General features: G+C 48.3%; 1 protein-coding gene and 1 long non-coding RNA gene across 2 annotated transcripts in view; one reads left to right on the forward strand and one right to left on the reverse strand.

Moving 5' to 3' along the window:
• Nucleotides 1–20,787, reverse strand: part of LOC143749653 (ly6/PLAUR domain-containing protein 2-like) — a 549,686-nt gene that overhangs the window by 195,629 nt on the left and 333,270 nt on the right. The window lies entirely within an intron of this gene.
• Nucleotides 2,948–9,144, forward strand: LOC143749489 (uncharacterized). Its single transcript, XR_013207002.1, has 3 exons — nt 2,948–3,004; nt 3,330–3,544; nt 9,081–9,144. It is a non-coding gene; the product is annotated as an uncharacterized LOC143749489 (long non-coding RNA).

Genomic DNA, 20,787 nt, shown 5'->3' on the forward strand with positions numbered 1-20,787 from the left:
CCTACCTTCTGAATGAGTATTATCTGCCCTGTGTTTCGCTATACGACTTTGTTTGCGCTGTGCCTCATCAACTGCTGTTCTGTTTGGGTTCCGTTTTGTGTGTGCTGTTTTGTTGCGAGTGAGTCGTCTCGAGGGGACCGTTCAAGCGAACCGTTCTAAGTGAGCCATTTCAAGTCAGCGGTTTTCAGCGAAGGATGACTCTGTGTCTGTGATATGTTTTGAGTTTTTGTTTCCTTTTTTTTTGGTTTATTTCCTTAACTATTCGAGACTGAGTACTTTTGAAGTTATGTTTTGTTCTGAACCAATTTATTGTACTAGTGAATTTATATGTTTTTTGTGGTTGAATTGTATTGCTGAATTTATGTGAGTTGTTGTTGTTGTTTTTTGCATAACATTGCTTTTTAATGTCCTTTTTTCTGTTGTTTGTTGGTAGGGCCTGGGCATCCGGGGGCTGATGAGAGGGCAATTAGGTGGTAGGGTCCTCACTCTGTGTCGTGGTCTTCTCTGACATGAGTTGTGGAGTGTGTGCTGTGCTGGTGTGTGTGCACTGAATAGAGTACTCTTCATAAAGGTGATACCTCGAGACTGCCCTTGGGTATGCCCAGATTTCCCTGCCGCCCACTCTAGAACCTAGTAAATTGAAGAGTGATTGCTGGTCAACACCTTTTACAGAAAAAGAACTGTCTTTTAACAATTAATAAAAATATATTTTTTCAATCACCTATGTCTCTGACTCCAACTGTGGTTAGGATCTGTGCCTGCCTTAGCTTAGATGTTATATTAAATTATTGGGGTGAAATTACCCAAGTGGCGTAGTCGGAAATAATAAACTGAAGTGAGCGTGGGTATAAATTGTTACGCCCAATGTCATATAGAATAGAGCTGCTGCTCCCGCACCACTCTGCCACACATACAATTCGCAGACTGGATCCATCTGGAGTTCAACTTCGCCATAGGCACAGATTTTTCCGAAGAGGATACATTACAGTAGGACCAAATCAAGTGTGGCATGTTGATGGGTATGATCAGCTCAAACCATTTGGTGTTGCCATCAGTGGCTCTATTGATGGGTTTTCTAGGAAAGTGATGTGGCTCTAATAACGACCCTGGTATAATTGTGTCACAGGTCGGGGGGGTCAAAGCCAGACTGCACCCACCCCTAAAACCAGGACCACCTCGAGGAACGTGCCAAAGACCAGATGGACAACTAGATAAAAGTTAACAAATTTTATTTAATAAAATGAATTAAAAAGTCTTAATCAAGCTCCTGTGTCCCTCCACAGGTGTGGGAGTCAGACCTCTGACCCCAATCGAGGTGTCAAACTCTTCTAGGCAACTCGGGCCAGGCGTCACGGCTCAGAGGAGGGGTCAGCCGCCGATCAGGTGAATGTTCCGATAAGTAGAACCTCTCAGGGCTTAGAACGGGACGGGTCGCGAAGTTCGGAGCATCTTTCCTTGAACAGGCAGGTGAATATCCAGGTACGTAAACCTTCTTGGAACGGTACAAAGTCTCGTGATTCAAGGATGACTTCCCACTGAGCAGCCAGGTGAGTATCCAGGTGAGCCGACCTTCTCAGACCGTAGAACAGTCAGGATGGGACCGTTGCAGAAGCTGGGCTAGGAGGGAACTCTTCCAGGTGAGAGATTGGCTGGAGGGTGTTTTCCTGCAGCAGACAGGGAGGTATTCCGTGTGTGTCTCTCCTTCAGGAAGGCATCACATGTTAACAAAGAAATCTTCAATTAAAGAGACAGGGTCAGTTATACAAGTGCATGCACACTTTTCCTTCAATACGGAGACGAGGGCTTACGGCTAGAGTGCATTGCTGCAAGACAGACAGAGACGTGGCCAGTGTGTGTCTCTCCTTCAGGCAGGTATCACACAAGGGAACTATAGCGGCTAGATCTTCTATTAAACAGACAGAACAAGTTATACAAGTGCCCACATTCTTCTCACATGCAGAGGTGAAACATACACATTTGACACTTGGAGTCTTCTTCAGTAACAGCGGACAAGAGTATGCACTGGGGAATACTCGGCAGTTAATATTATATAAATCCCACACACCACAACCTCACTTCACACCACTACTGTGTGACACTTCAATTCAGGCACTGCGTATCCACTCTCACCGCAATAAGGCCAGCACCCACCCAATGATCAATCCTTCCACTGTTGTGCTGAATCAGTTCTCATCAGAGGACGAAGAGATGCAGATGACTTTCTCACAGGCACAGGCACATGATGCCTCGATCCAACCCTCTCGAGTGACAGTTACACTCGCGATCAATACACTTCACAACTTTATATCCAGCTCGGGGCACAGTATACCTTCTCATAAATCCGATATCATACTACTTATCTCCCTTTCAATGATGATGACGCTTTCCGGTCTTGACTCGATCTCCACAATTCACTCACTTTCCATCCATTGACGTTTTCAACTCGTATTCACACAATCACCGTTGCACCCTCAATTCAGCCGAATCCTCACAGCATTCCCCAGATATCTCCGCGAATCAGCGTCACTGCAAAATAAACGATTTCTCCCGGGGGAGCACCACCCTCGACTGTCTCTTCCCTCTCATTCTATACACTCCATTTGTCTGCATAGCACTATCGCAAATCCCCGCGTAAATCCTCCACACCTGATGCTGATCTGTCATCAGCCGCCGCTGCCGTGGCGACAGATACACAACCGGAACCGGCTCGGTGTTCCAGTAAGGCCGTTCCGGGGGGAACACAATTTCAGCGGGACTTAGTTCCGCTTCGCTTTGTCACCTCGTGACAATTGCTTACTATTACATGCAGTGTGTATCAGACTTTGGACTTCCAGCACGCCTTCGCACAGCCTGTGGGACAGAAAATGGCACTATGGTGGCCATTCACTGTGCATTAAGAGCATAGCATACAGATGATTTTGCAGGAGCCCCTTACTCACATGTATGGCACCTCAACTGCAAATCAAAGAATTGAAAGTTGGTGGTCCTTTTTCAGGAAGCAAAGGTACAGGCCTTTTAAGATTAAGCGCAAAAACCAAAATGTAATGCTACTAATTAGTCAGTCATGTGTTTTTTTGTGTGGTGTCACATGGCCGAGGGTTTAAGCTGTGCAACAACATATTATGACACTAGACTAAAATGTAATGCAAATCTTTTTCCTGATGCTATAAGGTTTTATTTACATGGATGTTTAAAAAAAATAAAAAAATAATAGGAATACAGTTTAAATAATACCATTTGTTTGAAACATTTGTTTTAGAAATAATTTCCATATAAAATGTATTCAGCACTAAAGTAAAACCTTGTGTATACTGTCATTTCATTGTTAGGACCCAGTTCTGGATTGAGCTCTTCAGTGACCTGAGAGAGAGGCACATTTTCAAAGGCAGCCATAAGCATAAGTGCCTTCTACAGTCTTCTTGAGCATCTTGCAGAAGGACTTTGATGAGTACAGAGAACTTTGGAATAACCACACCATCCGACCTGTTAGTCAGTCTCGATGTCATTCTGGTAAACCAGAAGCAATGTATCACCTGCCTCACAGGTTTGTATTTAATCAATGCAATGTGTGACCATTTTCACTAAAAATCAGATTGCATTTTCACGTGATTAAATTGAATAATTAATTATCGCAGAAATGAAAAACATAAATTATTAAATCATACTATATGATGGCCTATATGACGCAGAAGTGTATAGTGGAATGTCTCAGAAATTTCTACTGGGACCCTTTCCACAAGTCACTCACTTACACGTATGTAACCCTAGTTCCCTGAAGGAACGAGACGCTGCGTGAAACGCTGCGGGAACGCCTCTTGCGTTGTGCGTCATGAAGCACGTATGGAATCAGCCCAATGGCGAGACGGAACGTCACGAGTGACGTCATCGGCCAGGAAACTATAAAGCACACCCCTGAACACAATGGCGACAGCTTCTGGAAAAAGTCTGAAGCAAGTCGATCAAGGGAATGCCGGGAGTATGGCAACGACACGCAGCATCTCGTTCCTTCAGGGAACTAGGGTTACATACGTAACCCGGGACGTTCCGTTACAGGAACGTCGAGCTGCGTGAAACGCTGCGGGAACGCTAATACCCACGTCGCCATAAGAGCAAGTGACCGACTGTGTGAATCAAAGATTAAATTCAGCCGAAAGCACCTGCATTTTCGGCTAAAAAAATAATAGGGGTGGAGCTGAGGTCTAGGTCATAAAACCTGACGAAAGTATGCGGTGAGGACCAGCCTGCCGCATCACAAACGTCCTGGAGGGAGCCGCCATACTCCTGGTAGAGTATGCTCGGACAGCCAAAGGTGAAGGCTGACCAACCGACTCATAGGCAAGTGAGATGGCCTCAACCACCCACTTGCCCATCCTCTGCTTAGACACTGGGGACCCCTTCTTAGGTGGTCCAAAACAAACGAACAGCTGTTCTGATTTTCTCCACAGGGCAGCTCTGTGGACGTAAGCATCTAAAGCCCGAACAGGGCAGAGCAGATTAAGTTTTTCCTGATCAGTCTATGTAAAAGGAGGCGGACAGAAGGCCTGCAGAACTATAGGTCTGGCCACATTGGTAGGAACCTTAGGGACATAACCTATCCTGGGGTGGAGAAAAGCCTTCACCATCCCAGGTGAAAACTCCAAACACGAAGGAGCAACTGAGAGAGCCTGAATATCTCCGATTCTCTTAAGAGAAGAAATGGCAAGGAGAAAAATAGTCTTCAAAGTAATAAACTTATCAGCAACTTCTTCAATAGGCTCAAAGGGAGCTAGGGAAAGACCTTCTAGGGCGATAGCTAAGTCCCATGCTGGCACCCTCGTGCGGACTACAGGCCTCAGCCTCAAAGTACCACGAAGAAAGTGAGTTATAAATGGGTGTCTCCCCAGAGAGACTCCCCTGAAAGGGACATGGTAAGCAGCAAGTGCCGCCACATACACATTTAGTGTTGAGGGGGATAGCCCTGAGGAGAAACGCTCCTGCAGGAACTCCAGCACTGCACCCACTGGGCAGTTAACTGGGTCCAACAGGTGTTCTCCACACCAAGAACTTAAGAGCCTCCACTTCAAGGCATATAACCTCCTCGTGGAAGGAGCTCTGGAATGAAGGATGGTCTCAACAACCTCGGTTGAGAGACCAGCCCCGACCTCGGCCACGCCTGCACCATAGCGTCCAACCCCAGCGGGTCTGGATGACTGAGAGAAAACCACAGTGGACAGTGTGATGTCTCCCAGGACGCAAATAGGTCTACCTCGGCACGACCATACTGCATCCAAAGTGGAGACTCCATTCCCCGGGCCTCGGCCCCTGCCTCGACAGGTATGTCCGCTCCCCGATTTAAATACCCTGGGAGATAAATCGCCCTCAATGAGAGAAGCTTCCCCTGGGACCATAGAAGGATCCGGCGAGCCAGATTGTATAACGGGCGAGAGGGCAGACCCCCCTGATGGTTTATGTAAGAGACCACCGATGTGTTGTCGGACCGGACAAGAACATGATGACCTCTCAGGTCTGGCAGGAAGTGCTTCAGAGCCTGAAACACTGCCAACATCTCTAGACAATTTATATGCCAAAATCGATGATGGTCCTGCCACAGACCCTGGGCTGGGCGACCACTCATGATCGCCCCCCAGCCTATGAGGGAAGCATCTGTCGTTAGCGCTACACGACGACAAAGAGCTCCCAACACAGGTCCCTGGGACAGAAACCAAGGATCCCTCCACATGACCAGAGCACGGAGACAACTCCGTGTAACTTTGATCACGCGGAGGGGGTTTCCCCTCGGGGAGAACCCCTTGGTCCTGAGCCACCACTGTAATGGTCTCATGTACAGCAGGCCGCATGGTATAACACTGGACGCTGCTGCCATCAGACCCAGCAGTCTCTGGAACTGCTTTACAGTGAGCAACTGGCCTAGCTTTACTCTTTTTACAGCTGAGAGAATCGAAGCGATGCGGGCAGGCGACAGGCGAGCCCGCATTGCCACAGAATCCCATAGTACCCCCAGAAAAGATGTTATCTGTGATGGAGATAGAACACTCTTTTTGGCATTCAGCCTCAACCCCAATTTTTTGATGTGTGCGAGGACGACATGTCGATGCCGAGCCGCTTGCTGCTGCGATTGAGCGAGAATCAACCAATCGTCTATGTAGTTCAGTATACGAACGCCCTGGAGCCGCAGCGGGACTAGCGCTGCGTCCATGCACTTCGTGAACGTGCGGGGAGATAAAGCTAGGCAAACGGAAGAACACGATATTGGCAAGCTTCGCCCCCACAAGCGAACCTCAGGAACTTCCTGTGTTGCGGAAGGATGGAGATGTGGAAGTATGCGTCCTTCAGATCTATCGTGACAGACCAGTCCTCGTACCTGATTTGTGATACGATTTGCTTTAGCGTGAGCATCTTGAATTTGAGCTTGGCTACAGCACGATTTAATAGGCGCCGATCTAAAATTGGACGCAACCCCCCATCCTTCTTTGGAACGATGAATATCGGCTGTAATAACCTGACTCCTCGCTGGGAGGAGGAACCCGTTCTATAGCCTCCTTTTGAAGGAGCGTTTTCACCTCTTGTTCCATTACCAGAGCCTGCTCGGGGCCCACCACCGTGGGCAGGACCCCGTTGAATCGAGGAGGAGGAGATCTGAACTGAATGGCATAACCCCTTTCTATCGAATGCAGAACCCACTGAGATATTTTTGGAAGACTTTTCCACTCTGCCAGAAAATCTACTAAGGGTACCAGCCTCTCAAGGCTGGCCTCTGGAATATTTTGAGCAGCAGACACAGCGCCCTGTAATGGCGCACCAGTAGGGGACGACTGGTCTGACTGCTCTAAACCCCTCCTCAGAGGGGGCGAGCGTCCCTCGGGAAAGCGCTCGCTGGGCCCGTCTGTGGCCCGACGCAAAAGCGGGGTTGGCAGAAGGGACCCATGAGGGCACCGTGAGAGAACGGGCACCGTCTGAAGCGGTGAACACCTCCCTCTCACGGTGGGGACCACCCTCAGCATCCTGACACCAGTGGCGTCAGGACTTCTTAGACGAAGCCTTCCTAGCCATAATGACTGTCCTCAGATCAGTCTTACCACTAGAAGGCTTCGCCTGAGACTGTCGCGTCTGTTCCCGCTGTTTAGAAGGAGGGCCACGAGACGCGACACTCTGCCTTTGTTGCGCCCTATGTGAGGAGCTAGTCGACGGCTTGGTCTGCCCTCGCCCAGCAGACCCTGGGACATGAACTTTAAGTGGGAGGAATTTTTGAAAAGCTGCAGCTTGTTTCTTTTCTTCCTGAAATTTATCTATGACAGTGTTTACCGCGTCACCGAATAAACCAGATGGAGAAAGTGGAGCATCCAAAAGAAAAGCTTTCTCTTTATCCTTCATATCAGACAGATTAAGCCACAAGTGTCTCTCTGCGGCCACCAGGGCTGCCATAGAACGGCCCATTAGTTTAGCCGATTCCCTGGTGGCACGCAGAGATAAATCTGCAGCCTGACGCAGTTCTCGAACCACGTCAGTGCTGACCTCCTCACTCTCACTCATAACTTTTAAAAGATCGGCTTGGTATGCCTGCAATATTGACATCGTGTGCAGACACGCCGAAGCCTGACCAGCCGCCGAATAAGCCTTACCCACCAGAGCCGAAGTATTTCTGAGAGGCTTGGTGGGTAAAGCTGGTTTCTTAAGAGACGAGGAAGACTCAGCAGAAAGATGGCTAGCTAGAGTCTCCTCCGCCTTGGGCATCGTCCCATAACCATATAACTTAGCCCCCGATATATAAGAATATGTGGAAGTCTGGGGGCTAAACACACGATAAGAGGCGGGTCTCTTCCACGACCTCGACACCTCGGTGTGGAGATCGGGAAGAAACGGAAGGCACCGCCGTGGAGGCTGAACGCGGGAAGGCAAAAATCGTTAGCCAAGCTTGCTTTTAGAAACATATTCCTGCCTAACAGCTGGCCACTCAATGCTTAGTTTTGACACAGCACGAGTGAGCACCTCCATAAGCTCCTCGTGGTCAGGGGAATGAGGTGACGAGTCCACAACATCCCCTGTCTCAATACTGACAACATCCAGCTCCTCAGAACTGGATAGCTGCAGTATTGGTGCCTCAGCCTGGGGGGAAGAAACCGCAATGCGTGCTTCCACACCCGGAACTGAGGCACTGGAACTGGCAGGTAAAGGCTGAGATAAGGCAGAGCCCGTCTCAAACCCCGCTGACAGATCCATTTGCGATCCCCACGACAGGCGCTGCCACTCTGCCTCGACAGAAGCGGGACCCGAGCCGTGGGGAGCGCGAACCGAACCACTCTCCTCGAAGAGTGATCGGCAGGAGCGGAGCGTTCTTAATGGAAAACGCTCGCAATGCTCACAATCAGCCCCCTCGAGAGCTGACTGGGCATGCTGCACTCCCAAACAAACAACACACAGATCGTGTGTATCCCCACCCGTGAGAAAACGAGTACAGGGGGGAACACACTTTCTGTATTGCTGCTCGCTCGTCATACTGATATATGTGAATATATATATCGTTTTTTAAGTGAAAAACTCCTGCCTAGCAATCACTAAGAACAGACAAAAACACAGGGACAGATTCACACACAGAGCGCTTGCAGAAGACAACAGAAGCTGTCGCCATTGTGTTCAGGGGTGTGCTTTATAGTTTCCTGGTCGATGACGTCACTCGTGACGTTCCGTCTCGCCATTGGGCTGATTCCATACGTGCTTCATGACGCACAACGCAAGAGGCGTTCCCGCAGCGTTTCACGCAGCTCGACGTTCCTAAAAGGGAACCAAAATGTACAATGCACAAAGCATAAAAGGTGGATTTTTCAGAATTAAATAACGCAAAGTGCCTTTGTTGTAGAAGCAAATATAATGAAACTATTTGACAACAGAGTACCTCTAAGTCTAACTTTGGCTGATTTGTCGTCAAATTCAAAATAAAAAAATGAGATGTTGGGTTATAATTTATTACAGCTGGGGAACTGACTTGCATAATGAGCTTTTTTTCCACCTTAGCCTTTGTAGTTTTTAATATTAAAATTTGTAATGAGTTCACTCGTAGTGTTTCGATTTCTGACTGGCCTTAGGTTTGATGCAAGGGATTGTGGATTCTCAATGTCACAGGAAGTCATTCCAGTCATGAGGACATTCCAGTCATGAGGACACCGCAGCGCAGTCTTTATGGTGACTGTAATTAGAGAGACAGAGTGGGCTGTCTCCACCAGTCAACTCGATAAATGCTGCTGAGAATTACACAACACTCAAAAATATGTCTGGACTTTAAAATCATTAGTTTCTGATTCTGTGATATGATTATTTGTGTTACACATGCACATGTTACTGATGCCATAATCTTCTCATAATCTACTGGGTAGCTTGTACTGCTATTTGCAAAGAACATTCATGCTTCCAGGAGGGTATTGATTCTGGAGATCCTGTGAACAGCCTTCACATACTTTAAAGCACAGTATTTGTTATATAATCCCTATTTTACTCATCTAGACAGTATAGTGTAACTTATTAACTGCTGACTGGGTAGATACTTGTGCAGAAGTCAGAAGATTTTTATTTATTTTTTTTTATAAAAATTTTATAACTTTGTCATTTCTAAATAAAGTACATCCAACAGCTTTATACATTTTAAACAACTCTATTTGTTCGCTGCATGTTTACACCAGTGTTTTTCTGAACATCAGTGATTGAAGCTCTGTGTATAACACAAAATCTTAAGTTCCCCTTCAGGGACTACCGCTGTGTGTAATCGCAGTGGGAACGCCCTCCAGCGTAACGCGTCTGAAGCATGAATGAAATCAGTCAATGGAGAGATGGAGCGTCATAGCGAGTGACGTCATCGACCAGGAAGCTATAAATATCCCCTGAGCACACAATACGCCAGCTTTTTGTTACTTCAGCAAGCTCTGTGTGTGTCTGAAATCTAGCGATTGTGTTTGTCTGTTTAGACAGGAGTTTCTCATTATATATATATATATATATATATATATATATATATATATATATATATATAAAAAAACCAATATGAGTGTCAAAGTAACGAGCGAGCAATATAGTGTGTGTTTCCCCCTGTACACGATACATCACGGGTGGGGATACACATCAGCTGTGTGTTGCTTGTTTGGGATTGCAGCATGCCCAGTCGGCTCTCGAGGGGGTCGATTGTGAGCATTGCGAGCGTTTTCCCTTGAGAACTCTGCGCTCACGGCGATCGCTCTTCGAGGAGAGTGGTTTGCTGCGAGCTCCCCAAGGCTCGGGTCCCGCTTCTGTTGAGGCAGAGCGGCGGCGCTTGTCTTGGGGCTCGCAGATGGATCTCACTGGCGACGTTGAGACGGGCTCCGCCCTATCTCAGCTATCTCCAGCGAGATCTAGTGCCTCTCACCCGGCTCTGGAAGCACGCGCTGCGGCGGTTACTTCTGCCCTGGTCGAGGCACATGATGTCGAACTTAGATTATCCAGTTCTGAGGAGCTCGATGTCGAAAGTTTTGCATCAGAAGAAACTGACTCGTCACTCCAGCATACTGCTGAAGAGGGGCTGATAGATGTGTTATCTCGGGCTGTAAAAAAAAAAAATTCGAGAAAAAAAAAAAGTGGCCAACTGATAGGCAGGAGTCTAGAAATGAAAGCAAATTAGATGATATAATTCCGTCTGCACGTCCTCAGCCTTCTCGCCGGTGCTTACCATTCTTCCCAGATCTTCACTCTGAGGTTTCAAAGACCTGGGTTAGACCTGTTTCAAATAGAATTTATACTAACCAGTCTATTGCTTATGGAAACATTTTTGGTGCAAACGCTTCAGGGTACGTGACCATGCCGAAGGCAGAGGAGACGCTCTCCAGCTATCTCTCTCCTGCTTCGTCATCTTCACTTAAAGCACAGGCTCTGCCCTCTAAGCCACTAAAAAAAAAAAAAAAATACTTCTGTGTTAGTGGGGAAGGCTTACTCGGCGGCGGGTCAGGCGGCTGCATGTCTACACACTATGGCCATTATGCAGGCTTATCAGGCTGACCTGCTTAAAGATGCTTGTGAGGGGGGTGAAATTTCTGTGGATATGATTAATGAGCTCAGGCAGACTGCTGATCTCACTTTCCGGGCCACCAAGGAGACCGCTAAATCTATCGGCCGGTCTATGGCATGGTGGCCACAGAGAGACACTTGTGGTTGAGTCAGACCTCTATGAAGGAGAAAGATAAGACTCTCCTTTTAAATGCTCCAGTTTCGCCTGCGGGCCTCTTCGGTGACGCTCTTCACTCTGTCACGGAGAGGTTCCAGGAAGAGAAGAAACAGGCGGCTGCTTTTCAGAAATTTATGCCCCTTAAAGTGCGTGTCGCTGGGGCTGCTGAGCGAGGGCAGTCCCAGCCGCCGAGTAATTCAAAAAGAGCGCAGCAGAAACGGAGTGTCGCGTCTCGTGCCCCCCCCCGCAGAGAAACTGGAGGGACGAGGCGGGGCGCTCTCCGGCGCGACCTTCTCGGGGTAGGGCTGATCTGAGGACAGTCATTATCGCAAGAAGGCCGCGTCGAAAGAATCCTGACGTGCTGAACGTCAGGACTCTGAGGGTGGTCCCCATCGTGGAAGACTTGAGTTCACTGCACAAAAACACGGTGCCCTGTCTTTCCCGATGCCCTCAGGGGTCTGCTCTACTAACCCTGCCTATACAGGGCGTAGAGAGACTCGGCGAGCGATTTCCCGAGGGACGCTCGCCCCCCTTGTGGAGTGCCCAGACCAGCTGTTCCCTGCCAGTACGTTACAGGGCGCTGTGTCTGTCACTTGGGATGTTCAATCAGAGGCCAGCCTCGAGAGGCTGGTTCCCTTAGTAGAGTTCCTGGCGAAAGGAGCTATAGAGCGGGTTCCTCCACCCAGCAGGGAGTTAGGATACTACAGCCAGTTCTTCATCTTTCCGAAAAAAGATGGAGGGCTGCGTCCCTTTCTAGATCTGCGTCTCTTAAATCGCGCTGTAGGGAAGCTCAAATTCAAGATGCTCACTCTCAAACAGATCGTGTCAAATCAGATCCGAGGACTGGTTTGTCACGATAGATCTAAAGGACGCTTACTTCCACGTAACTATCCTACCTCAACACAGGAAGTTCCTGAGGTTCGCTTTCGGGGGCGAAGCTTACCAATAACAGGTTCTTCCGTTCGGCCTAGCACTGTCATCCCGCACGTTCATGAAGTGTATGGATGCGGCTATAGCCCCGCTGAGGCTGCAGGGCATCCGTATTCTGAACTATATAGACGATTGGTTAATTCTAGCTCAATCAGAACAACAGGCGGTTCGGCATCGAGATGTCGTTCTTGCTCACATCAAGAGGTTGGGGTTGAGGCGCAACGCCAAGAAGAGTGTTCTTTCTCCATTACAGAGAACCACTTTTCTCGGTGTAGTGTGGGATTCGACGACGATGCAGGCACAGTTGTCACCTGCTCGTGTTGCTTCGATTCTCGCCGTAGTAGATCAGGTCAAGCTAGGCTGGTCATCCACTGTAAAACAGTTCCAGAGACTGTTAGGTCTCATGGCAGCTGCGTCCAACGTGATACCTTTTGGCCTGCTGCACATGAGACCGTTACAGTGGTGGCTCAGAACCAGGGGATTCTCCCCGAGGGGAAATCCGCTTCGCATGATCATGAGTTCGCGACGGTGTCATTGTGCCCTGGTTATGTGGAAAGATCCTTGGTTTCTGTCCCAAGGCCCTGTGTTGGGAGCTCCTTGTCGTCGCGTTATGCTAACGATAGATGCTTCTCACGGGGTGGGGGGCGATCATGATTGGTCGCCCAGCTCAGGGTCTGTGGGAGGACCGTCACCGTCTATGGCACATAAATTGTCTAGAGATGTTGGCAGTGTTTCAGGCTCTGAAACATTTCCTCCCAGACCTAAGGGGCCACCATGTTCTTGTCCGGTCAGACAACACATCGGTGGTCTCTTATATCAACCATCAGGGGGGTCTGCGTTCTCGCCCACTTTACAAACTGGCACGTCAGATCCTTCTATGGTCCCAGGGGATAATTCTTCCTCTGAGAGCTATTTATCTCCCAGGGTATTTAAATCAGGGGCAGACATCCTGTCGAGGCAGGGGCCGAGGCCCGGGGAATGGAGTCTTCACCCCAAGGTGGTGGAGCTCCTATGGGAACATTTTGGTTGTGCCGAGGTAGACCTATTTGCTTCCCGAGAGACATCACACTGTCCACTGTGGTTCTCTCTCAGCCTGCCAGCCCCACTGGGGTTGGACGCGATGGTACATCTGTGGCCGAGGTCACGTTTGTACACTTTTCCCCCGATCGCTCTGCTCCCGGGAGTTCTGGAGAGGGTTCGCCGGGACGGGCTCAGTCTTCTGCTAATAGCCCCGTTCTGGCCGGCCCGAGTATGGTTTGCGGACCTAGTGTCTCTCCTCGACGGCTCTCCCCTGGAGATACCGATCAGGAGAGATCTACTCTCTCAGGCGAGTGGGTCGATCCTTCACCCCCGCCCAGAACTATGGAGGCTGTGGGCTTGGCCTCTGAGGGGGCCCAGCTCATAGATTCTGGTCTCTCGACTGAGGTCGTTGAGACCATCCTCCAATCCAGAGCTCCCGCCACGAGGAAGTTATATGCCGCGAGGTGGAAACTTTTCACCTCTTGGTGTGGAGAGCGCCAGCAGGACCCAGTTAACTGCAGGACCGTCTCTCCACAGGGTTATCCCACTCCACACTGAAGGTGTACGTGGCGGCCTTAGCTGCTTACCACGCCCCTTCGAGCGGAGGTTCTCTCGGGAGACACCCACTTATATCTCGCTTCCTTCGTGGCGCCTTGAGGCTGAGGCCTGCAGTTCGCACAAGGGTACCAGCTTGGGATCTGGCCATCGTCTTAGAAGGTCTCTCCCTAGCTCCTTTCGAGCCCATCGAGGAAGTTTCGGAAAAGTTTCTTACGCTAAAGACTATCCTTCTTCTCGCTATCTAATCTCTAAAAAGAATTGGAGATATTCAAGCACTTTCGGTGGCTCCCTCGTGCCTGGAATTTGCTCCTGGTATGGTTAAGGCCTTTCTCTGTCCGAGACCAGGTTATGTTCCTAAGGTGCCAACTACATTTGTTAGACCTATAGTTCTGCAGGCTTTCTGTCCTCCGCCTTTTCTGACGTCAGGCAAGAAGTGACTTAATTTGCTGTGCCCCGTTAGGGCTTTAGATGCTTATGTCCACAGAGCTGCCCTGTGGAGGAGATCGGAACAACTGTTTGTCTGTTTTGGGTCACCTAAGAAAGGGTGTCCAGCATCTAATCAAAGGATGAGCAAGTGGGTGGTCGAGGCCATCTCGCTTGCTTACGGTTCGGCCCATCAGCCTTCACCTTTGGCTGTAAGGGCTCATTCCACCAGGAGTATGGCTGCCTCTACAGCTCTTCTTTCAGGAGCTTCTCTTCAGGACGTTTGTGATGCGGCAGGCTGGTCCTCACCGCACACTTTCGTTAGATTTTATTCCCTTGATCTTAGCTCCACTCCCGGGGCTCAGGTTCTCTGGTCGGTTTGTGTCTCCTAATGACACACGACGGGGATTTGGTCGTATGGGGATGTGGGTATTGCGTTCCCACTGCGATTACACGCAGCGGTAGTCCCTGAAGGGGAACGTCCCGGGATGCGTATGTAACCCTAGTTCCCCGAAGGGACGGACGCTGCGTGTCCTGCCATACTCCCGGCATCCCCTTGGGTCGCTTGCTTCAGTAACTTTAAGCTGGCGTATTGTGTGCTCAGGGGATATTTATAGCTTCCTGGTCGATGACGTCACTCGCTATGACGCTCCATCTCTCCATTGACTGATTTCATTCATGCTTCAGACGCGTTACGCTGGAGGGCGTTCCCACTGCGATTACACGCAGCGTCCGTCCCTTCGGGGAACCAGGGTTACATACGTAACCCGGGACGTTTTGTGCCAAGAACATGCCATGCATTTATGTACTAAAAAAAAGTTTTGGTCCTTGATGAAAAATGTCACGTGAAAATATTAAAACTGTTATATTATTCCTCAAAACTCAGAAGTGTATCAATACAATCAAAACTATTAACCTGAGCTTTCCTTCCTTTGAGTGGCTTGAAATGGTTAACATAAGTGCAGGTTAAAATGTACAAGTTATACAAACACACCTGCATTTCAAAATAGTAAAGAAAAAGATGGCACATTTCAATAGAACTGTTAACTTTGACCTAAACTGTGGTCTATCAGCCAAAGATGTTTAGTTTCAAAGAAGCCCAAAATCAGGGGAGTTTTGCAAGGCATAATCCATGGCTTCTTGAAACTCTTCATAACTCGGTAAGATTGGAATTTTGATTGTATTTGAACATACATTTGCCATGGGAAAGCGTGAGATCTTCTGAAAGACTAGCTGTGGCTGCGGCTGTATTGCTGCAGGAGGAACCAAACATAAGGGCATCTTCCAAAGAAGGACTCTTTTTTTCTAGGGAGAGTAAAAGAAAAATATGTTAGACATGATGTTTTTTAGTTTGTTTCCATTTATTTTTACTTGTTGCTACTTTCAAATCAGTGTAGTCATCACCTTGCAGCTGTAAAAGGGTTTAAGCACAGTGCTGATTTGTTGCATGGAGGTGGTATGCAGAGGTGTAAATTCTAGGGGTGTAGTAATTCCAGAAAGCAAGGTTAACTTACCGTCAGATATACCTTGAACTCTCGGTTGATTAACCCAACCTTGCTTACTCGAGGTATGTTGGTTCCAAAAACGCATCCGGGGAGTAAGTTCATCCAACCTAGAGTATGTTCCCGGTTAACACACAAGACATTCTCAACAGAGCGACGAATCGATGATTCACCATGGAAACGGACGATAAGAAAAAGCGCGCCATTGTACTTCCTCCTTTTGTTAAAAATATAAAGCTATTACACATTCTATTTGGCTAGTGGAAAAGACTGAGAAAAACTTTCTCCGAAATGTATTTTATTTTTTAATGGCGATTTATATAACCTACTTAGTGCACATTGCCAATTATTTGGTGGTTGTGCAATCATCTTTTTCAATCTTTTCAATATTTATTCATTGAGAATAAGGATTATATTGTTTATTTGATGCTAATTAATTGAATGCAGATATATGTCTTAGATGACAATAAAATAAATAATAAATATATTTGAATTTAATAAACATTTAAACATTATCTTGTTATAAAAGTGCTTTAGAATTTATATATAATATTGCATATTATTTAATATTATTGCAACTATATGACAAATTTTGTTATATCAATTATATAACGCATCTGAATACCTCTTAAGCAAACTAACCCTGATTGCTATGGCTACTTACATACCCTGAAATGTTTTTGAAAAGTTGAGTTTCCTTTCGAAGGGAAGTGGGCGCGGCATCTGAACCACGCGGTGTTGGTCCCGCTCGAGCTGAGGCTTAGCGGCGCGTGAGCTCGGGGGGCTCTCAGATGGAGCTGGCAGATCGTCTGGAGAGGGGCGTTAACCTTGCGGATGATCTGCCAGCTGACGAGGGTGAGTTACAGGTTGATGTTGAAGAGGTTCTTTCTCTTTCTGATGGATCTGTAACCAGTTCTCTTCGGGCTGGGCAGGAGTTGGCTGCTGATGATGTCAGTCTGGTTGAGACTGAATCATCTCAGCCCTCCTGCCCAGTGTACGCTGAGTTGGTGGATGTTATGGGGCGTGCCACCAACAGATTGCAGCTACAGTGGAGGCGCGTCCGGGAGTAACCTGCTCGTGCTATTTTGGACGATCGGTTCCTCCCTTCCCATAAGCCACCAGCCTGGACGAGCCTTCCATTCCTTCCTGATCATCACTCTGAGATCGAGAAGGCATGGAAGAACCCGTTCGCTGCATGACTTCATCTGCATCAGCGGAATAATTTTGCTGCTGTGGATGGGGCCGCGGAGCACGGGTATGTGTCGATGCCGCCAGTGGACGAGACGTTGGCCAACTATCTCGCCTCTGGTCGGTCTTCGTCACTAGGAGCTCCGTCCGTGCCATCCAAGCCGCATAAGACTACATCACGCTTGAATGGCAGAGCGTACACAGCAGCAGGTCAGGCAGGAGCGGTTCTGCACATCCTCGCGGTCCTCCAGGCCTACCAGGCCGACCTGCTGCGGGACCTCGATCAGGGGGCCGGTCTGTCCCCTGACGCGGTCGCAGAGCTGCGCCGCACCACGGATTTGTCTCTCTGTGGCACCAAACAGTCTGCTGCCTCCATCCATCGTTAAAAACAGCCGGCCTTCCTGGTTATGAGCTCCCACATATTGTGGTTGCCAGGTAACAGGCCTCACCGGCCTTCCTGGTGATGGGCTTCTACATGTCAGGTTGCAGGCCTCTCCCGGCCTCCCTGAATGTGAGCTCCCACATACTGTGGTCACCATGTTACAGGCCTCACCCGGCCTTCCTGAATATGAGCTCCCACATACTGTGGTCGCCAGGTTACAGGCCTCACCCGGCCTTCCTGGTTATGAGCTCCCACATACTGTGGTCGCCAGGTTACAGGCCTCACCCGGCCTTCCTGAATATGAGCTCCCACATACTGTGGTCACCAGGTTACATGCCTCACCCGGCCTTTCCTGGTTATGAGCTCCCACATATTGTGGTCGCCAGGTTACAGGCCTCTCCAGGCCTTCTTGGTTATGAGCTCCCACATGCTGTGGTCGCCCGGTTACAGGCCTCACCGGCCTTCCTGATATGAGCTCCCATATAGTGGGTATCAGGTTACAGGCCTCGCCGGCCTTCCTGGTTTTGAGCTCCCACATTCAGTGGTCACCAGGCTTCAGGCCTCCTTGGCATTCCTGGTTATGAGTTGTCACATTTCAGGTTTCAGGCCTCACCAGGCCATCCTGAATGTGAACTCCCACTCACTGTGGTCGCTAGGGTGTGGTTGTGAGCTTTCACATGTCAGGTTTCAGGCCTCATCAGGCCTTCCTGAATGAGAGCTCCCACACATTTTGACTATCAGGTTACAGGCCTCATCTGGCCTTCCTGGTCATGTCAAAACCATACTTATGGTAAGTCACATGATCTTGTGTACTTTCTAAAATCCATTTTTATGATAAGGGTCATGCGCTGTACGCTTCGGTCCCTTTCTATGTGGCCCAGACCCAAGTCTTTCACCTCGGGTCCTACTCCAGATGCATCTTGTCGTCAAAGTATGCTACGACAGATGCCTTTCTAGCTAACTTCCACATTCTGATCCAGGCCTCTTCTGGACTCAGAATGGCTAAGTACATGCACTTTTGTTTCATGTACTTTCTAATGTAGCCCCACGTGGTGTGGTTGTCAGGTTACAGGCCTTATCAGGCCTTCCTGGTTATGAGGTCCCATATTCTGGGTATCAGGTTACAGGTTTTTCCGGCCTTCCTGATATGAGCTCCCACATACTGTGGTCGCCAGGTTACAGGCCTCATAGGCCTTCCTGAGTATGAGTTTCCACATGCTGTGGTCGTCAGGTTTCAGGCCTCACCGGCCTTCCTGATATAAGCTCTCATGTACTGGAGCTCCCCACATAGGGGGTAATCAGGTCTTGGCCTCAGCAGACCTTCCTGGTTTTGATCCCTCTCTTACTTCCTCAGTGTTCAGAACGAGCACTGGGTAGACCCCTGGATTGAGTGGACGACTTCCGTCATTGCTTGAGGTTGAGTTACACTCTCCAGGTGGTCTCGTCTCTGTGATCCGGAACTGAATGGTTTCTGCCAGCTTTGCAGGCCTTCAGTTTTGGATGCCTTTTCCAAGGCAGTTTCCAGAGGCTCTGTCTTGGACAGACAGGCAATGGCCAGACTGTGCGTCTTAGTATAGATCATCAGGCCAGCCTGGTGGCATGTCAGGAGGCATGCTCTCCTGATTAGTGACTGACTGGGAGTCCCTTGAGTCCCCTAGCCACACTCCCTAGAAGGGACCCCTTCTATTAGGAAGTTGTGGTCCTAAGCCTTTGAGCTGGCCCAGATATACTTCCCATGAACTATGTTCTGGCAGTTTTCTCGGTTCATTAGCTTGGGCTATGACCGGTGGGGAGTGTTGTACTATACTGGTACCCAGCATGCATTGCAGCATGGCACTTTTGATTGTCATCCTTGTTGAGATTCATGTGCTGATTATTGATGTCTGTGTCTGTCTGCATGTCATTGTAAGTAATTGTTTTGTGCTCATGTTTGTTCAAATCTAAATGATTGTCATAATACTGCTGGATTTCCTGCTGCAGCAACACAGGGTTTGTAACTTAAATATATGCATTATTAATGCTGTAAAGGCACTAAAGTGACAGTAATGCATTTCAGATGTTATTAAATAAAAGATCTTAATCAACTGCTCACATATGTGGATGTGCACTTGCTGTAAAGTCTCCAACAGCATAATAAATATTAATAGAATCATTCAGTCACCTGAATCAGTTAAATACAAAAGTAATGAATTTAAGATTTGTGTTTACAAAACACCGTATTGAACATTTATCATATTACATCTTCTAAGTCGAAAGTAAGAAAATAGTGCATAATTAATGCTGTAAAGGGGCTGTATGTAATTTACATTTAGTCATTTAGCAGACGCTTTTATCCAAAGTGACTTACAACTGAGGACTAAAGTAAGCGAGTCATCGTGAAGAGGGAAGAACAACGCAAGAAGTGCTCAAAATACAAAGTTCAGGCATTTCTCAGAGTAGCAAAAGCCAGACAAGGGAAGATGTTAAAGGGAAGGAAAGATTTAAAAGAGGAGGAAATTTGTATTTATTTTTTATGTTAAGTACTCACGGAAGAGATGAGTTTTCAGTTGTCTTTTGAATGCTGTCAGGGATTCTGCATTGCGGATGAGAGTGGGGAGATCATTCCACCAGCATGGAACCGTGAATGAGAATGTTCTGGAGAGTGATTTAGTGCTCGCTGTGATGGCACCACGAGCCGTCGCTCCTCGGCCGATCATAGGCTTCTGGAAGGGATGTAGACTTGTAGTAGGGAGTGAAAGTAGGACTGAGCTGAGTCTGTGGTAGATCTGTAAGCAAGCGTCAAAGCTTTGAATTTGATGCGAGCAGCGAGTGGTAGCCAATGCAGTGAGATGAACAGAGGAGTGACGTGAGCCCTTTTGGGCTCGTTGAAGACAAGGCGGGCTTCAGCATTCTGGATCATTTGTAGAGGTTTAGTAACACATGATGGAAGTCCAGCCAGTAGAGCATTGCAGTAATCGAGCCTAGAAATAACCAGGGCCTGGAAGAGAAGATGTGTTGCATGCTCAGTTAGGAAAGGCCTGATCTTCCTGATGTTATACTTTGCAAATCTGCATGATCGAGCTGTCTTTGTAATGTGGTCAGTGAAGGTCAGCTGGTCATCAAAATTACTCCAACATTTCTGACCGACCTTGATGGGGTGATTGAGGATGACTCTAGCTGGATAGTGAAGTCGTGCTGTAGAGACGGATTGGCAGGGAGAACAAGAAGCTCAGTCTTTGCCAGGTTGAGCTGCAGGTGATGTTCCTTCATCCATGCCGAGATGTCCGCCAGACAGCTTGAGATACGTGCAGCTACTGTGGGATCATCTGGTTGAAATGAGAGGTGGAGCTGTGTGTCATCAGCATAGCAATGGTAAGAGAAACCATGTGCCTGTATGATGGGTCCCAATGATGTGGTGTAGATGGAGAAGAGGAGCGGTCCAAGAACTGAACCCAGAGGTAACCCTGAAGGACCTACCTGTGAGATTGGACTCAAACCAGTGGAGGGAAGTTCCTTTTAATGCCCAGTGATGAGAGGGTGGACAGAAGGATCCGATGATTCACAGTGTCGAAGGCAGCAGAAAAGATCCAGCAGAATGAGAACTAAAGATTTGGAAGCAGCTTTTG

This window comes from Siphateles boraxobius, unplaced genomic scaffold (assembly GCF_051911475.1).
Source record: "Siphateles boraxobius isolate OS27281-9 unplaced genomic scaffold, OSU_SipBor_1 25, whole genome shotgun sequence".
Classification (NCBI taxonomy): Eukaryota; Metazoa; Chordata; class Actinopteri; order Cypriniformes; family Leuciscidae; genus Siphateles; species Siphateles boraxobius.